This window comes from Phoca vitulina, unplaced genomic scaffold, assembly GCF_004348235.1.
Source record: "Phoca vitulina isolate PV1807 unplaced genomic scaffold, GSC_HSeal_1.0 scaffold26, whole genome shotgun sequence".
Taxonomy (NCBI): domain Eukaryota; kingdom Metazoa; phylum Chordata; class Mammalia; order Carnivora; family Phocidae; genus Phoca; species Phoca vitulina.
In genome coordinates this window covers 12,784,324-12,804,135 of record NW_022589729.1, presented here as the reverse complement: position 1 = coordinate 12,804,135, position 19,812 = coordinate 12,784,324, and the positions used below count along the sequence as shown (strand labels likewise).

The window sequence follows — 19,812 nt, the reverse complement described above, 5'->3', positions numbered from 1 at the left end:
ACAAGTGGAGAAAGAGTAGGGTTTGAGGAAAAAGATGGTGAGTTCAGTTTTGAGTTTATTGATCTGGAATGCTTTGTGACATTCTTCTAATAGGAGATATTTTATGATCAGTTGTACACATCAATCAGAAGCCCTGCAGAGAAGTCTGGAATGGTAGCATACATGTTCTATTTATTTGCAAATAGGTTTCCCATAAAATAGAAACAACAGTGGATCATTTAAGCAGAAGTGTGTGTTTATTGGAAGGATTTTTATTAGCTCAAGGGTTTTCTAATATGATCACAAAGTCCGGGCTCAGAAAGCAATCAAGAGCAAAGAATGCAAGGTAGCCAGATCCAAGCAAAAATCATACCACCAAGTCCATCTGGTGCCAACATTGATACCCCCTCATCTCCTGCACCTCCTACCCCTTTGTGCCACAAAGTATTGGATCTTGTTGTGTGTACTGCTAACATGAAAATCACCCTTTTACTGGTGCGATGATTTGTCCTCCTAGTAGGAGATTTAAATTGCTAGGCATGTGCCCCTGATTACCCAACCCAGAACATATGCTTGTGATGGAAAAGTGCATCTTTATAAGCTTCTCTGTGTCCCAACTGGTCTCATTCAGTGGAGAATTCTTCACTCATAGGAATGGCTTTCAGACAATGAGCAAGCAATATTATGACAAATGTCCAATCCAGTCCATGCATTATACTATGTAATAGATTTTAAGAAATCTCTTAAGGAGACAATATAGTTGAGAAAATGAAAATACTTCCATTTAGAAGTTCAGCTATGTATTTATTCCTATATGGCCAAAAATGTCTCAGAAAGGTTTCATTGTGACTTTCCTTAATTTTTATACCGATACATCCTTGTGTGTTTGTTCCATTGACTTAATATCCCGAGTTTACCCTTTTGTGATTGCTTTCATGCTGGAGTATAGTAAAGAATTATACATAACAAGAGGTTAATCTCACAAGTCCTCTCTTTTAAATGATACTCTGCATCTGAGCATTATCACTTCTAATAAGGCAGGGAGAAAGGGGTGAATTATTGATGGTTTAGACTGATGGTTAAAAATAAAGACTCTCTCTGATTTTAAAGGTGAATTAGTATTGAGGTAAATTATCATTTTTTTGGCACAGTCTATCTGCTATAGGCCAAATTGGGTCCCCCCAAATTCAGATATTGGAGCCCTAACAACCCCTCACCTCCAAGTAACTGCACTGGACATAGGGCCTTTAAGGAAGTAGTTTAGGTTAATGAGGCCATAAGGGTGGTGCCTTGGGTGCCCTTATCAAAAGAGGAAGAAACCAAAGTTTTCTCTTCACAATGTGAGAACACAGTGAGAAGGCAGGAAGAGAGCTCTCTGGAGAAATTAAACATGGTGATACTTTGATCTTGGACTTCTCAGCTTCCAGAATTGTGAAAAACAAATTTCCGTTGTTTAAGCATCCCAGTCTATGGTATTTTTTTTATGGAGCCTAAGAAGACTAAAATGCTACTGGCCTTTTACTGATTTAGTACTCCCTGTAGTTTTGGGAAAAGATGATAAGACTGGCATATTCCAACTCTGAATGATGGAGAGCTACCAAGATCACTAGTTATACTGCAATATCATGATAATATTTGAAGAATTTTGTGTGAATGCATAGAATAAAAATGATTGTATTAAACAAGTCATTTTACTTATATATAAATAAATACAGTTTTCTGAATTCTAATGCAACAATAAATTATATACATTATTATAAATAAACCAGCTATTTATATATTAGACAGAATTTATTAATGAGAATATTTACTAAGAACTAGTTTATATAAACATATGTTGGGACACTTGGGTGGCTCAGTCGGTTAAGTGTCCGACTCTTGATTTTGCCTCAGGGTTGTGAGATCAAGCCCTTCATTGGGCTCAGTGCTGGAACTTAAGATTCTCCCTCTCCCTCTGCCCCTCCCTGCCCTCTTCTCTCTCCCTCTGTCTTAAAAAACTAAATAAATTGGGGCGCCTGGGTGGCTCAGTCGTTAAGTGTCTGCCTTCGGCTCAGGTCATGATCCCCGGGTCCTGGGATCGAGCCCCGCATCGGGCTCCCTGCTCAGCAGGAAGCCTGCTTCTCCCTCTCCCACTCCCCCTGCTTGTGTTCCCTCTCTCGCTATGTCTCTCTCTGTCAAATAAATAAATAAAATCTTTAAAAAAAAAACTAACTAAATTACTTAATAAATAAGTAAATATATGTTAATAATGAAATCATCAAAATGTATTAAAACCTGCTAGTATCCATGTGTGGGATATGCAGCAATATGAATATATTAAGAGTTTACATTTTATTTATTTATTTATTTGAGAGAGAGAGAGTACAAGGGAGTGGAGGGAGGGGCAGAAGGCAAGGGAGAGAGACAAGCTGACTCCATGCTGAGCAGAGAGCCTGACATGGGGTTTGATATCAGGACCCTGAGATCACGACCTGAACCAAAACCAAGAGTCTCCTGCTTAACCAACTGAGCCACCCAGGTGCCCCAAGAGTTTACATTCTTTCATGTTACATATATATTTATTTGCAAATATAATAGCCCTTTGAAAAGTTGTACATTTTTCTTACTTGTTAGGAAAATGTTGACTTTAAAATGTCTACTATTAATTACTCAGGCTTAATAACAAATACTGCATTATTTTCTAGTAGTGAATAAGGATTTTTACGGATTTTCAAAGCCAATTAAGACCTTATCAAAGGAATTTAGCAATAAGTGTTAAAATTTTTTTTTAACCAGAAATATAAAATTATTTTATATTATCTGTGGCCAAAACTTGTACCTTTCATTCCTAATCATTCCTCTCAGTTTTTAATTGATTATATTGCTTTTCCTTCCATGTCATATAATTAAAATATAATTAAATCTATAAGAAATTGAATGTATATATTATTTTATTTAACTAAGAAAACTTTAGGGCCTTTAGTGTTGTCTTATAAACAATATTTACTTTAAAATATGTTTGCCTTGTCCCTGAGGAATATCATTAATGATGCAGGAGAGGACAGAAAATTAACTTAGGAGTCTCTAGCACATATGTGCAAATTGATTTTAAGCATAGTTCTTTCAATATTATTAATGTACATTCATATTTATAATATTTAGGGAAATTAATTCTCTTACCTTGTAATTTTCAATAATTAATTCCTTTTACAATCCTGATTAAAAGTATTTTTTCTTATAATTAATAATCTCAATTGTTTAATTATATGTATTAACGTGTTAGTCAATAGTATACGTAAAAGCACAAACTGCTTCATTAGTTCGATTACAGTTCTTCCTAGACCTCAATTAAAATTCATCAAAAAGAAATAGGGGGTCGCAGCAGCTCGGGAGGCGGGAGGATCGGCAGAGGCCAGGCAGCCCAGCTTCGCGAAGGCTCTTGGCGTGCCAGGGCCGCCGCCCCGATGCCCGAGGAAGGTCAGCTCCGCCGAGGGGGCTGCGAAGGGAGCCCAAGAGGAGGTCGCGAGGTTGTCAGCTAAACCTGCTCTTGCAAAAGTGGAAACGAAGCCAAAAAAGGCGGCAGGAAAGGATAAATCTTCAGACAAAAAAAGTGCAAACAAAGGGGAAAAGGGGAGCAAAGGGAAAACAGGCTGAAGTGGCTCACCAAGAAACGAAAGAAGACCTACCTGCAGAAAACGGAGAGACTAAAAATGAGGAGAGTCCAGCCTCCGATGAAGCAGGAGAGAAAGAAGCCAAGTCTGATTAATACCATAAACCATGTCTTTTTTTTTTAAAGATTTTTATTTATTTATTTGAAAGAGAGAGAGAGAGCACATGAGAGGGGGGAGGGTCAGAGGGAGAAGCAGACTCCCTGCTGAGCAGGGAGCCCGATGCGGGACTCGATCCCGGGACTCCAGGATCATGACCTGAGCCGAAGGCAGTCGCTTAACCAACTGAGCCACCCAGGCGCCCTAAACCATGTCTTATCAGTGGCCCCTGTCGCCCTTTTTGTGCAATCCAGAGGAATATTTTTATCAACTATTTTGTAAGTGCAAGTTTTTTAGTAGCTCTAGAAACATTTTTAAGAGGAGGGAATCCCACCTCATCCCATTTTTTAAGTGTAAATGCTTTTTTTTAAGAGGTGAAATCATTTCCTGGTTGTTTATTTTTTCGGTACAACCAGGAAATAGTGGGATATTGAATGTGGGAGGCTTTGATTGTCTTGGATGTCAGCTCAATATTCCATAGATGGGGTAGTTTTTATATCCTATAATACCAAGCATACTAAATGGCAATTTGGAGTCAGTCGTGCATTTACTATGTCTTGAATATTTTAAATTACTTCTATTCCCATGTTGTTTTTGGTAAAATTGTTTCCTAAAGAAAACCACTCCTAGATCTTGGCTCTCCCAGTCAGAATTCTTGTGCACTCTGTAACATCTTGCTGCTGGTAGTCCAGTTTTCCTAGTAACTCTGTTAATGTGCTATGCAAGATTGAGAATTTGAGTATGTAGTGTATATGATATTAAATTGTGGATTAATGGGACTTAACAATGTAACAGTGTATCAGCATTTGAAGATCTTGGTGCTTGATATACTGTTAAGGAAAATTTGCCTCCAAATTTTAAGCTGGAAGGTCACTGGAATAACTTTAAAAAAAAAATCACAACTACATAGTTTTTTAGATTTTTGGTACATACGTTAAGAATTGTGTACAAATTGAAATGTCTGTACTGATCCTCAAAACAACCAATAAAAACTCAATTAAGAAAGAAAAAAAAAGAAATAGATTGGACAATGTGGATTTTTCTGAACTGAATATTTGGTTTGAGCGTTAAAGGAAAGCTGCTGAAAAGATAAAATTTTCATGAGAAAGAGAACATGATTACATTTCAAACCTCTTTTAAATATATTTGCATGATGATTTTAATCAATCAATAACATCCTATGATGCTATATGAAATTTACAATTTCTCAATTAAATTTTAATTTCAATAGTTATTATTTTGCCTTATTCTCCCCTTACTAGATTATGAAAATCATCAAATTTTAACTATAGCGAATTTCAGCTTCAAACTTCCCTTCCTCTTTGTAGTGCAGTGCAGGCAGGTGACCTAGGTCCCACAATTCAGACCCAATTTGAAATTCAATTTTTATTTTTATTTTATTTATTTATTTATTTATTTGAGAGAGTGAGAGAGAGACAAAGAGAGAAGGATCGGGGGAGGGATAGAGGGCAAAGGATAAGCAGACACCCCACTGAGCAGGGAACCAGACATACATGGGGCTTGATCCTGGGACTCCAGGATCATGACCTGAGCCACCCAGGCACCCCAAGATTCAATTTTTAAAGTTGCAAATTAAAGAAACAGATATTTGGTTGAATCAATATTCTGAAAAGAATGGAATGGAGGCATCTCGCTTTTGGGGGCGGAAGTTGTCCTGAGTCACATAGTTGGCCCTGCTCTGACGCATTAGACAGCATACTGGAAAGTGTCATAGAGAAGACCAAGAACAAATATTTACACTAAAAGAAAAGCATACTTTTACATGTAGATGGATTCAAATTCATCACTCCATGTTTCTCTTTCTTATAAAAATTTTCCAAGTGTCCATTTTTGGTCTAATGCAATGGGGTAGTTTCTGGCTATTTTAATTTAGGAGCTGTTTGCTATTTCCTCCCCTAAGGAGAAGCCAGGGTCAATTACAGTGCTGAGTGTTTTGTTTTTTATTGTTTTCAGTCTCAACTGGCTATATGGTATAAAACCAAGGTGCTTTCTGTTTGTAAAAGCTAACCACTAAATAAAATGACTTTTATAAACTTCCCTTTGAGAACCAGAACTCAGAGGACTCATCACAGAATTTTTTTACTCTAGTAGAAAATTTTTAATCTAGAGAATTTTTACTCTACTGTTTAGAGCACTAGATACAAGGGCAGTTCTCTTACTTACAGAAAGTTAACAAAAGTCCTCTTGGCCATGGCAGAGAAGGAGAGGAAAGGGAGAGCGAGATAGAGGATGGGTATGAATAGAGATAATTAGAAATCTCAGAGAGATTTCTGCTCCACTTTTCTCCTAAAATTTTGGAAAACAACAACTTTCAACAGTTGTACAGTAGATTACATTGTGGCATTTTAGAGAGAAAAGGAACCTGAAATAGTACCACCTTGTTTCTCCTGGACTATGTATGTGATGGAGAATATCCAAGTTTTCAAGAGGGAGATTGTTCTGAACAGCTGCTTTTGGACCCAGTGAGGTCTGGGATTAGGATCAGATAAGTATAAAATGGGAATTCCTCTTAATATGATGGCCTAAGAAGGAACATGACTGGAAATTTCTGCAAAGAAGCCAGTTTGACTGGAGGAGAGTGATTACAGTTATAGTAGTAACAGACTAGGGGATAAAAGGAGGATTAAAAGTTTCAGGATCTTGGGAGCCATGGTAATGATTTTGGTATTTGTTCTAGATAAATAGGAATCTATTGCACATTTTTAGCAGAGGACTTATAGGAGATATTTTTTTAAAAGATTTTATTTATTTATTTTAGAGAGAGAGAGCTCGAGCAGGAGGGGTGTTCAGAGAGAGAATTTCAAGCAGACTCTTCCCTGAGCACAGGGCCTGACACTGGACCTAAACTGAAACCAAGAGTCAGATGCCCCAACTGAGCCTCCCAGGCACACCGAGAAATTTTTATTTTAACAGGATTATAATATTTGCTGTGTTGAAGACAGGAAAAAAAGGTAATGGGGAAGTCTGAGCAGAATAAAGAAGATATTGTTACAGTTAATCTGGTTAGAGATTATGGTGGTTTAGCTTGGAATGTTAGCATAAAAGCGATGTGGTAGTCAGATGCTGGTTGTATTTTGAAGGTAGGGTCAAGATGATTTATTGATTATGTATATATGACCTCTGAGAAAAAGAGAAAAGTTAAAGATTCTTTTAGTTTTTTTCCTGACTATATTCAAGGATGGAGTGTTGTTAATTGAGTTGGGGAAGAATGTAGGTGGAACAGGTTTGAGAAACATTGGGGTACAGCAGATGAATTTTGAACATGTTAAAATTAGAATGTTTATTACACTTCCAAGTGAAATTGCTAAATAGTGATTTCTATAGACTGGAAAGTGTACAAGGAATTATCACCCTGAAAATATGAATTTGGGAGTAATCAGTAGACTGATGATATTGGATACCATAGAAATGAATGAGTTCTCCAAGAGATTGAATATAGATATAAAGGAGTTCAAAGACAGTACCTTAGTGAATATCAACTTCAAAAGTTCATGATGAGGGGAATAAACTAGAAAAAGTAATTGAGAGTCAGCACCCAGAGTTGTAGAAAGAAGATCAATTACTGTTTTGTGCTGGAAACAAATATAGAAACTATTTCAAGGAGGAGTATTTTGAAAAATGCTGTTGATTAGTCAAAAATGAAGACCAAGAATTGACCATTGACTTAGGTTAAACATCCCCTGTATTCCACCTATGCACCCTATTTTTTCCTTCCCACCCCCACCAACAAAACACAACCACTGATCAATCACTCTTGTTTTTATTCTCTCTATAGATTTAGGTTTTCCAGAAAGTCATATAGTTCAAATTCTACAGTGCATAGACTTTTCAGATTGGCTTCTTTCCCTAAATAATATGCATTTCAGGTTCATTCATGTCTTTTTTGTGGCTTAGATAGTACACCTTTTAAATCAATGAATAATATTGTATTGCATGGATGCACAACAGTTTGTTTATCCATTTACCTTTTGAAGGATAATTCGGTTGCTTCCAGTTGGAACAATTAAGAATAAAACTGAAGGTCTTTCTGTGGACATAATTTTTAACTAATTTTGGTAAATAAGAAGTGCGGTTGATGAATCATATGATAAGACTACGTTTACCTTTGTCAGTAACTGCCAAACTTTCTTCCAAAATGGCTGTACCATTTTGCATTCCCACCAGCAATGAATGAGAGCTCCTATTGCTCCATATCCTCTGACAATTTGCTATTGTCTGTTTTGTTTTGTTTTGTTTGGATCTTAACCGTTTCTAGTAGGTATTTGTTGTAATTTGCATTTCCTTAATAACACATGATGTCAAGCATCTTTTTGTATGCTTATTTGCCATCTTTATATCTTCTTTGGTGAGGTCTCTATTCAGATCTTATGCCCATTTTTAATTTTTTTTTCTTATTGTTAAGTTTTAAGAGTTCTTTGTATATTTTGCATACCAGTCCTTTATCAGATACGTGTTTTGCAAGTATTTTCTCCAAGTCTGTGGCTTATTTTTTCACTCTCTTAACAATGTTTTTTCTAGAGCAAAAGTTTTTAATTATAGCGAAGTCAACTTAATTTTTTTAATTTCATGAATTGTGCTTTTGATGTTACACTAAAAAGTCATTTCCAAACTCAAGGTCACCCGGATTTCCACTTGTTATCTTCTAGGAGCTTTATGTTTTGCATTTCACACTTAGGTCTGAGATCTATTTCAAGTTTATTTCTGTACAAAGTGTAAGGTCTGTGGATGTACATTTGAGTGCCAAGTTTAGGCACAAGGATATTGTATGGGAACACGCAAGGCCATAGGTATTCATTCATTAACAAAAATTTAATAAGTATCAACCTTTGCAGAGCCCATTCTAGATGCTGGCAAGGACTGGAATTTCTTCTACTACCTAGCAACACACCACCCATCAAATTCTTTGTTCCAATTCCTTCCCATAAGCAAAGTTAAAGTCTCTGTCCTGGACTAAATGCACAACCAAAGAATGCTTTGGTTTGAGAATATCAGTGCAGCAGATTGTTATCTATGTTCTTTTCTTTCTAGACACAAAACTTGATTTCATTTTACAGCTTCCTTTGCAGTTAGATGTGGTCATAAGAATGTGTTTGGGTCAACGGAACGTGAATGGAAATTATGTGGGCCACTCGTAAATCTGGCCCATAAAATCTCCTAAGTAACCATCCCTCCACATTTTGTCTTTCCCACATTTCCCAAATGAGTAGACAACATCTAAGGACCTAGTGGAACAACAGGTCATGAGATGGAGGGCGTCTGGGTCCTTGAATTGCTGTGTATCAGATCACAACACCATCCTGCTGACTAAACTGAACTGTGCATTAGCACAAAATTCAAATTGTGGTTGAACTAAAGACATTGGAGTTGTTAACTTAAAACTTATACTGAAAAAAAAATTCACTCTGCTGAAACTTTTGCCTCTTAAACTCCAAGCAAACTCCTCTTGCCAACAAGTGCAGGCAATAGGTAAAAACACATGCTTTCAGAAGCTAGTATGCAATGTCAATAAATGAAGCATGATATACATATTGCTGAAGAGATCTTATGCCTAAGTTACAGATACCAGCAATTATTCAAATCTAGGTTTATTATTTCCTTTTGTGTTGTTGTTAGGATTGTGTCAATATTTGTAAGATACTTGATGTCCATGACTTTGGTTATCTTATTCAAATAGCATATTATCCTAAGAAGTGCTTGGCCCACAGATGACAATGAATTTATTTTTCTTTCTAATAAAAGGATGATTGATTATGTGAATAGAATGTGGGATAGAGTCAAAAGTACCTTTATATTTATCATATACTCCCCTTATCCTCTTACCAGGACATAAAGACTGTAACTTATTTATTTTTATGTCCTTATAACATTTAGAACCTTGCTTCTTATACATAATACCATCAATAAATGATTGTTGAATAAATGCTCGATAAATATTTGTTGAATTGACTTGTAGGCTTGGGCTTCTTCCATAAATATGAAATGAATTCATTTTATATAGTCTTTTAAAATTGCTTTTGTCTGTAAATTCATATTTTCTCCTCAGAGGCAAAACTCCATGATCAATGTGAAGGATTGCTTTTCTTCCTCCTACAAGGTATGTATTTCTTCAGAGTAGGAAGCATGCACATTACAGAGATTTAGAGACACCAAGAGAATTGGCACTCAAGTAGCTTAGTTTCTTTTATTTCTACAAGGGGTGAAAGGCCTTAGGAGTTCATGAGACACTAAAATTAATGATGCATCCTAATTAAGTAAACGTTTGGGTTCTTTTCCTGATTGCAGGACTGTACAAAACACAAGGAGAAAATGATCACATTGCTTCATATCCATCTTTCCATGAAAATAAAAATCCTCCCACTCCCTGTCAGTCAGTCCCTTGTGGTCTCATTTTGATCTCATATTTCTTTTAATATTTTGCTAATTTTCACCAGCTTCTGCACTTACTGTTATTGTGCTTAGTATCTTTTCTTCATACCATCTCATTTTCATACAATCTTCAAATGTAATGATCATTATTTACTTTCTTACACCTATATCAATATTTGTTATAACCAAATCAGCATGAATTGGATGCTAACATGTGTAAGACTCTGTGCTAAGTAGTATATACCAAATGAATAAAGCCATGCAATATTATATGTTCTTAAATTGTTAGTTTATTTCTGGAGACTAGTACTATTGTCTGGTTGTCCCCACCCTGGTTCCTATTCACCAAGTTGGTGATGTAACCAAGTTGGATGAATCAGCCTGGTTCTTGAGGAAATCAAGTTTCTGCCTGATGAAAGACAATGGTTTGTTCAATATCTGGAGGAATGGAATGGCCATGAAGCAGGAATTTGCTGTTAAATCTTAAAGTTCCTAGAGAGGAAAGAACATACTACTTATTTTTGAACTCTTTGCATGACTGGCTCTATTAATTTCCTATCTCTGCTTTTATAAGTTATCACAAATATATAGTGTCTTAAGAAAACACAAATTATTAAGTCAACAATTCTGTAGGTCAGAGGTCTAAAATTGATCAGCAGGGCTTAATTTCTTCTGAAAGCTCTAGGGAATCATCTGTTTCCTTCCCTTTTCCAGCTTCTAGAGGGTGTCCTGCCTGCATTCCTTGGCTAAAGGTCCCTCATCACTCCATCTGCTTCTGTCATCACATCTCTTTCTCTGACTCCATCCTTTTGCCTTTCTCTTGTAAGGATGCTTGTGATTATATTAGGGAGACACAGCTAATCTAGGCTGCTCTCAGTGTCTCAAGGTCCTCAACTTTATGAAATTTATAAAACCCCTTACCGTGTATACACACCCTGGGGATTAGAATGTGGATATTTTGGGAAATTTTATTCTTTCTACCACACTGAATAATCTTTGAAATCCAGATACAAGGGAGGATTGTAAGGAAGTTGTATCTGATCATTTCCTTGAATGTTTTCAAAATTGTTATTTTTAGGTTACTTCAAAAATTGTGCAAGTTTATTCATGTCAGTTGGTAATGCAATAATCCATATAATCACTATGCCATTGAACATATTTTGGTCACTGCACTCATGAATAGATTTTGACAGTACAAATAATTTAGAAAATAATCATTTTTGTTAATGTCAAAAAAAATCTTAATTCTGAGAGGTCTGATTAGCAAAATGTTATATAAACTGATAGTTTTATAATTTAGCTCATAAAATTAGAAACATTTCTCTCTTCTATGAATATATTTTACATGCAAAATTTGACAGATGAAGAATTTACATCCACATAGTTTGTTAAATTAACAAATAATTTGATATTTCCATCATACTTCTTCCTGCCAACAAGTTAGGAACTACAATATAATGAATAAAAACAGCTTAATTATTTCTTTTAGTAATCAATAACAGTGCTTTAATTTCTTCATACTTTATTTCCCTTATATTCAAATAAACAAAATGCTTTAACTTACAACATAGTGAGAGGATTAAATTAGTGTGGTGGATACTAAGGTATTATAAAAAATATAAAGTCCTGTGCAATAGCCAAGGGTTGTTATTTTAAACATTGTTTACTAAGGCCAAATATATGCAAAATATTCTGAAAATATTTTGAAAAATGCTGTCACTTAATAATAATATTTCTAAATGTTGGGTAAAAATGAAATACAATAAGCCCTTATAGGAATATTAAAGATGGAAGGTTTGGTTAAGTGCTTAATTTCATCCATTAAATAAATACTTATTGAGCTCCTTCTCTATGTAAGGTCTTGTACTAAGTAGTGCAAATACAAAGCAAAGGAGTTGAGAATAAATGTGAAAAAACACAATCATGTTTTCCCCTTCATGACGCTGATAGTAGGGCAGCATGTTCTTTGAAATAGATTAGGCTCTGAATTCTATTACACACCTGTGAAGACATTATTAATCACACAAAAACACCTACAGCAATACAAATGTTACTTAATAAATGCTTCCAGAACACTTCTATTATCCCAGTATTTTATATGCGGTAGAAAAGTACAGTAGGAATCCACCCAGACTTTGAAGTCATAAAAACTGATTTCTAAGTCTGAGTCTTCTACTTGGTTTGTGACTTTGGGCAAATTAATGCCCTTTGAGACTGTTGCTTCATATATGAAATGTTTATAACCCAATTGCACGGTTGATACGGAGGTAATCTATTTAAAATGACAGGCCTATAGTAGGTTCTTCAAAAAATTCTATGAATGGGGGCACCTGGGGGTTCAGTTGGTTAAGTGATCAACTCTTGATTTGGGGCCCATGTCATGATCTCAGGGTTGTGAGATGATCAGAGCTCAGTGTCAAACTCTGTGTCCAGGGAAGAGTCTGCTTGGGATTCTTTTCCTCTGCCCCTCCCCCCATTCATGCTCTCTCCCTCCCTCTCAAATAAATAAATAAATCTTTAAAAAAAAATTCTATGAATCTACTTATCTTTCCCTTTAACAATTAGAAAGTTTTATTCAAGCATAGGTAGGTTTTAAGTAAGTGTGGATTTTGTTTTCAATCCTTAAAACACAAAATAATATAAATTCTTTCTCATTTCCATCTTTTGCAATATTTCACATTACTGTAAAAATTTAATTTTATAACAGCATATTATACAGACTTAAAAATATGTTCAGATTTGCTTCTATTCTTGTTTAATCCAAGAATAATAACCCTTTTGAAGTAATAACTGCCAGTGGATTTTAATGTTGTATTTGTCCTTTAGGTTTGTCATTTCCAAGAAAAGTAACTTGCATGTAATACTCAAATTTTGATGTCTATGAAAGAATGAAAAATGGCTTCAATCACTCCAGAAAAGTGAACATTCCTAAAGACCAAAGTTTTATAGCTTTTCTCCTATTAAGAAAGCCCTTTGTTAATGGAACATGGATTTTTTTTTTTTTGTGCATAATAATGTCTTCATCACAATGTATTGTCTTAGTCTCTGCATTTATTTCATATCCTGTGTGTGGCTTCAGATGTAAGTCTAATTAACCATCTTATTTTGAGATGGCTTTCCTCTTGATACAGTTCTTTTTTTTATATTGCTAGGGAATTTAAAAAGTAGAACTGCAGGGCACCTGGGTAGATCAGTCCCTTACGCATCTGCCTTCGGCTCAGGTCATGATCCCAGAGTTCCAGGATAGAGCCCCACGCTGGGCTCCCTGCTCAGCTGGGAGTCTGCTTCTCCCTCTGACCTTCCCCTGTCTCGTGTTCTCTCACTCTCTCTCTCTCTTTCAAATAAATAAATAAAATCTTTAAAAAAAGAAGTAGAACTGCAGGTGACATGATGGAGAGTGATAGTGCAGGTGTTGGAACCTACACTGGAAGGTTGTATGGGTGGGGAAGGGGGGAGGCGTGTCATAGTTTAGGGAACAACCCAGTGAAGTTCAAAAACACTGAGAATCTTTCCTGAGAAAGTAAAATTACACTAAGAAATGTTCCCTAATCATTGAGGGCAGGGACAGCGGGGAGCTGGGGAGGATAAAACATGATGGGGAAATAAAAACTTTCTACAATGGAGAGTATTAGTTGTCAACAAAATCAACTCCAAGAAGGATGCAATTTATTCATCTTTGTACTACTTTCTCTTTCATCTATTCCTTATCCCATTTCAAACAATACCTGCTTTAGCAGCTATTGATAGAATTTAATGGATTTACAATGAATACTGGCTAAGAAGTTAGGAAGACTAAATTTAAAGTTCCTTGGATTACCAGTTAGTACATGATTACACTAATCACTTAACCTCTCCGGTTCTCAATTTCTTCATCATAAGCAAGGAGTTAGACTCAATGGCATTAAAGTCCCTTCAAGTTCCAACATACAGTAGTGCCCTCTATCTCTGGTTTCACTTTCCCAGGTTTCAGTTACCCTACCCACAGCTCCAGTTTCTGGAAACTGATGATCCCCTTCTGACAAGGAGTCTGAAGGTCAGTAGTAGCCTAACGCTATGTCACAATGTCTATGTCATTCCCTCATCACATAGGCATTTCATTATCTCACATCACCACAAGAAGAAAAAAGGTGAGTATGGTACAATAAGTATTTTGAGAAAGACATGTTCACATAACTTTTATTACAGCATATTTTTATAATTGTTCTATTTTATTAATAGAACTCTTACCGTACCTAATATATAAATTAAACTTTATCATAGATATGTATGTGTATGAAAAAACATGGTATATTTAAGGTTCTGTACTATTCATGGTTTCAGGTGTCTACTGGAGGTCTTGGAACGTATCCTCTGTGGGTAAGGCAGGGGACTATTGTAATTATTATTATTTTTTTTTAAAGATTTTATTTATTTATTTGACAGAGAGAGACACAGAGAGAGAGGGAACACAAGCAGGGGGAGAGGGAGAGGGAGAAGCAGGCTTCCCGCGGAGCAGGGAGCCCGATGCGGGGCTCGATCCCAGGACCCCGGGATCATGACCTGAGCCGAAGGCAGACGCTCAACGACTGAGCCACCCAGGCGCCCCTATTGTAATTATTTTGAGATTCAAATATATTGGCTCAGTTTATTTAGCATCATATTCATCTTATGGAGTAAGACATGAAAACACTTTCACATTAAGGTATTTAAGAAACTTTAGACACTTTCAAAGAGAAAGATCTAAAACCAAAATAAACATATAGCAGAGAATATAATGAATGAATTTAAATATTCTAATGAGGAAAATTATATATGTACGTGTGTGTATGACTGGCTCTCTTTTGTATGCAAGAAACAGTTTGAGTTTACTTATATTACATTTTTGTTATAAATTTGATTTAAGGTTAAAATGACCTAAAGCATATTGACATTTTTATTCACAAGCAAATTGGTTCACAATTTCTCTAATACAGTATACCTTGAACATTGCTTTTAGATTAGACATTTTAGTGGATTAATAGGTAAGAAATATATTAGGTGGTACCTATACACTTAAAAGAAGAAGCCAGGAGAGCAAACAAAAACAATACCAGTAATATAAAATGTGTTAAGATACCAACTGTAGATATGTCTTGAGATTATCCAAGAAAGGACGTTTTCAGTATAAAATTAAAATGTTTAACTTTTGAGAGAGGTCTAAGTACAAACCAGGTCAGAGCTAGCTAAGAGATGTAAAACCCTATGACTCTATTTTGAGGTTCATCAAACTTTGTCATATGATTTAATATAATGCTCAAATACTTAGTTTAATAAACTTTAAGTGCTATAAAATATGTTACAGTTAAGGAACCATGGGTCACAAAATTAATGTTTTTATCCTGTACTTTTTATTCTCCAAATATTTAAAAGAACAGCAACTTACATTTATTTCACATATAAAATAAAAATTTTAATGTTACATTTTCTAACTTAAGTCAGGTTGGGTCCTCAACAAATAACTGGATTTCTTTGAATAGCAATTAAGTACGTAGGTTTAGGCAGCATATGAAGATCATATATGAAAAGTATGCTCTCTATATACCACAATTGTTAAGGTTGAATTTGTAACAAATGAAATTCACGACATTCATCCTCCTTGTGTGGACCTCAGATACCCCTACCAACATTTGTCAGCCTGTGTAAAACATAGACATATCATAGAAGTCATCTTTTGGGTAAAATTAGATGACTGAAGAAAAACTTCTGCTCTAGGTCCTTATTAGGGCTGGAACACAACCTAAGGAAAGAAAGAAAAAAACATTATACACACATGAATTTTTTTTTCCCTGGACAATTTTGATAGTAATAAAAACTATAGACACTTGATTGAGCACATGCACAGTTTGCTTTGCTGTTGAAATATGACACTTGACTATCTCTCTTCTGGGATTTCCTAGTAGATTTCTAGAAAATTGATGATCTGAAATGAAGTCTATTCTTATCAATGGAATTTTAAATCAGATATTTTGGATGAAGTTAAGGCCATCCTATTTATATCAGGAATAAATTTTGTGCAAGTTAGCTTATTCTTTATCATTAAAATTTGGGAATAAGAGGTGTATAGTATAAGGTATACCAACAATGGAGGAAAAAATAATACAGATATTACACCAGTAAAATATATTCTGTAACTCAAAATTGCAACAATTTCTCTTAGAGCAAGTCTCCTTTAGTTTTTCACATCCAAAATGGTTAGCTGACACTTGATGAACCAAGTTCACACAATTTGCAAGATGTATTATTCTGCATACTTAGTGACATATGATGAAAGCACAATTCAGGGCTGTATGGCTTCCTCCCACTTTTATGCTCTTCACATAATAAGCAAATGCAGGCTGGGGGTGCTATAGACTCATGAAAACCAGAGGGCTTTCTGAATTTATAGGTATCATCACTGCATGCAAATAGCTATCTTTGATGCTAATAATTTGTATCTGGTACAAGAACTGGAACAAAGATGTACACATTAGTAAGGGGTACTATAGCTTTAACTAACTTGCCTTTAGATTAAAGCTTACTTATTAAGCTTTAGCTTAATACACATTCTTATTTGTGGAATGGAATTTCAGAACATAGCCAAGGAATATGAAAACCTTGGGCATGGGGTTACTACCTGAAACTATTTTATTTTCAGAAAGAAAAAACAGTAAGAAATAAAGGAGGTATTTAAATACTCTTCTAGCAAGCAAGCAAGCAGGAATCAGCTTTACCTGTGTGTAGGTTTGAATGTGAGAAATGAAGAGCCTTAAAGCCTTCATATTGCCTTTTTAAAAGCCCCCTAGTTCAAATTCACCCTTACATGCTGCTGTTCTCCTAGGAAGGAGGAAAAGAAAATTTCTACTGACCCAGCTCGTGATTTACATACAGAGAGCAAATAAATGAATGGAGTGGGGGATGGGGCAGTGAGAAACAATGTGTTTCCTTTTCTACCGCAGAAAATAAGATTACTTACCAAGAACATTTTTATCCAAGGCAAATGTTTATTCCCTCTATCATTCGGCGCCTCAGTCTCTGCAAGAAATCAATTTCCACTCTACCTTTCCCTCCTATTTCTAAAAAAGAGAGAGAGAGAGGCGGATAATGCTTAAGCTTCAGGGTCCAGAGGAAGATAGAGCAGAGGGCAAAAGACTCCCACAGCGCTCTTCATCCAGATCCAAGCTCAGAGAGTGAACCCATGGGGAGGGAGGGATCTTCTCTAAGGAGGGTACCGAGGGCGGCGAGGGGGGAATCATTTCACAGCCAAAATATAAATCATCTACAAAGAGAATTACCAGCCCCTCAGTCACACAAGCAATTCCCTGGGGGAAGTAGGTCTCAAAGAGGAAAGGGAACTTCTTCAGTTGAATGCGAGAGAGAGAGAGAGAGAGAGAGAGAGAGAGAGAGAGAGAGAGAGAGAGAGAGAGAACCTAGGATTTGGGTTTCGGGTTTGGGCTCGGAGAAGGGATGGGACCCTGGAGAGGAAAAGAGAGAAGGAGTAAAGCTAATCTTACCCGATCGATCAGGCGATCGTGTGTGCCGTATCGGGATACGAAAATGGCAAGAGCATGCATTCGGCAGCAAAGCCATTTCTAGCATACCTCCCTCGGTAACTGTGCAGGAATCAGAGGGGACGCGAGAGCCTCACAGCCTGTCACTCGCTCCCCCAGGAACGGTCCTCAGAACCTCCAAAGCTCTAGCTTCTAAAACAAGGCATTCGGAGCTGAGGTTGCGGATGGAAGTGAATTGCCTTGAGTCGCGGGCTGCAGAATTCTCCGAGAAAACAGGACCTGGGAGGGCTCCTCCTGCCACCGCTGCAGCTTGTAACCACGGTTCCGGGCCCCCTTGCCTAAGCCTCCGGCACAGAGCCCCCGAAAGCGCCCGGCGACTCGGCCTCATCCGCATCTTCAGCCCTTAGAATCCCACCCCCCCAATGCAAATCGCTGATGATTTGGTCATCCTGAAGTGACCACAGTGGTTTATTTGGGAGGGTTGGTTGTGTTGGGCTTCCTTATTACGCCTCCCTCAGTTGCTGCGAGTGAGAGAGTTCAAGGGAAATCCTAGTGAAATACACTGATGGAATACTATTAATCCTAATAATAATGTTCCCAACGCAGGTAACTCTTAAAGAACTGAGAGTGGGAAGATCAGATCAGGATTTCCGAAGCAGTGCCCTCTTGAATTCTCATTGGATCCTTCCCAGCAGCCTAAATCATTCTTGCTGCTGTATCTATCAGGATGACTACAGCCTTGCTCACTAGTACTCTCTTTATCTCTAGTCTTCAACACATCCTTTTACTTCTCTCTGCAGATTTATCTGTATTTCACCTCCTGTTCTCTGGGGTTACACAGCTTCTATTTTCCCCCACTGTATGGGCATGTACAGTCAGTAAATTTTCACTTTGTCTGCCTAAGGATTGTTACAAATAAGTACCCCCACCCCCCAAAATAAAAGGCACCTCTTTCACATTTTCTTTCTTTTCCTTGGGGGTTCATGGCTTTCTGTGTAACTGGTTTTTAGTTGGTTTCATGCCACCAGGAACTGCTGATTTTTTCAAAGTTCCACCACCCTGCAGCTCATCAGTACCTTGATTTGGAAGATCATGGAATATCTGTTTGAATCCTGGATATATTTTTCTCATAGTCATCTTGCTTCCTGAAATGTCCTCTGGTAAGTTATTCTCCTTATATTTTATTAGAAACTTACTGCTACTGTTATTTTTAATAAGCTTTGTTTATTTCAGCAATATCTCATTTTTAAAGATATTTTTGTTACTTTCAGAACTCAAAGATCTATGTGACTGTTCATTAATTAGCATATTAGTTGCAATTGTGCTACTAAGATATAGCCCACGTAATGAATTATCCCATCACCTTTTACATTATTTATTTCTGTCCTCATTTATATTGCAGGTTATAGGAAACATTAACCATCCCTCCCCCCTCACATTAATGCTTCTTGGCACACAGTCTTGTGCCATTTGAAAGGTCAGATTTTATATGTTTATCTAAGATAAGCTTAAAAGAAATCTGTTAATTTCAGGGTCTGAGAAAGTTCAGTAGTCTCTGATCTTCAGAAGGTTGTTCAGGTCACCATTTGTTCATTGCAAGCAATTACATGACTGAAGGAGGACTTTTGTAAAGTGTATTTTTATGGGTTTAGCAGGACACTAAGCACTAAAAGCCACTCTATGGTAAGAAGAAGAGTGGGAGTTTTAAGTGCACCATTTTTTTCTTACAATATCCCAAATCACACAAGAACACGTTATTTTGGGCATTGTATTTCAATATTTAGTACATTTCTGATTTTGTGAATTTAGCTGGTGAACAGCTAATTGGACACAGAGTGCTCATTTCAGAGGAAGAGAGCTATCAGAAGAAAGCACTGATTATCTTGGTTCTAATAAATTGAGAATCAGGGACAGACTTTATATAAAAAATTCAGTTGCCTCACTCTTCACACTTGTTCAACCCCCAGACTCAATTTTTAATAAGTATGTTAAAACGTCAGTGTTTTTGGCTTTTATGAATATTTTTTATGGGCTTACCTGACAGTTATGATGATCACTCCCCCTTTAAGTATAGGTATGTTGAGTAACATTTAAATCTTAGCTTTTACTTCACAAATTGACAAGGACATGGTATTAATTAAATGTCAAGCCTGCATGTATTGCAATCTCTAACGCATACTAAGGTTTTAGGGTTT

The 19,812-nt window shown here is 36.4% G+C and overlaps 1 protein-coding gene, 1 long non-coding RNA gene and 1 pseudogene across 2 annotated transcripts in view; 2 read left to right on the top strand and 1 right to left on the bottom strand.

Moving 5' to 3' along the window:
- The first annotated feature begins 318 nt into the window (after positions 1-318).
- Positions 319-3,724, top strand: LOC116643357 (annotated as a pseudogene).
- A 10,967-nt stretch (positions 3,725-14,691) lies between these two features.
- LOC116643391 lies at positions 14,692-18,145 on the bottom strand. Its single transcript, XR_004301541.1, has 3 exons — positions 17,621-18,145; positions 17,083-17,182; positions 14,692-15,867 (listed from the first exon to the last, which is right to left on the bottom strand). It is a non-coding gene; the product is annotated as an uncharacterized LOC116643391 (long non-coding RNA).
- An 87-nt stretch (positions 18,146-18,232) lies between these two features.
- Positions 18,233-19,812, top strand: part of BRINP3 (BMP/retinoic acid inducible neural specific 3) — a 376,908-nt gene continuing 375,328 nt past the window's right edge. Inside the window, exon 1 of the mRNA XM_032422122.1 lies at positions 18,233-18,777. The gene's annotated coding sequence lies outside the window, so the exon portion shown is untranslated. The remainder of the gene's footprint in view (positions 18,778-19,812) is intronic.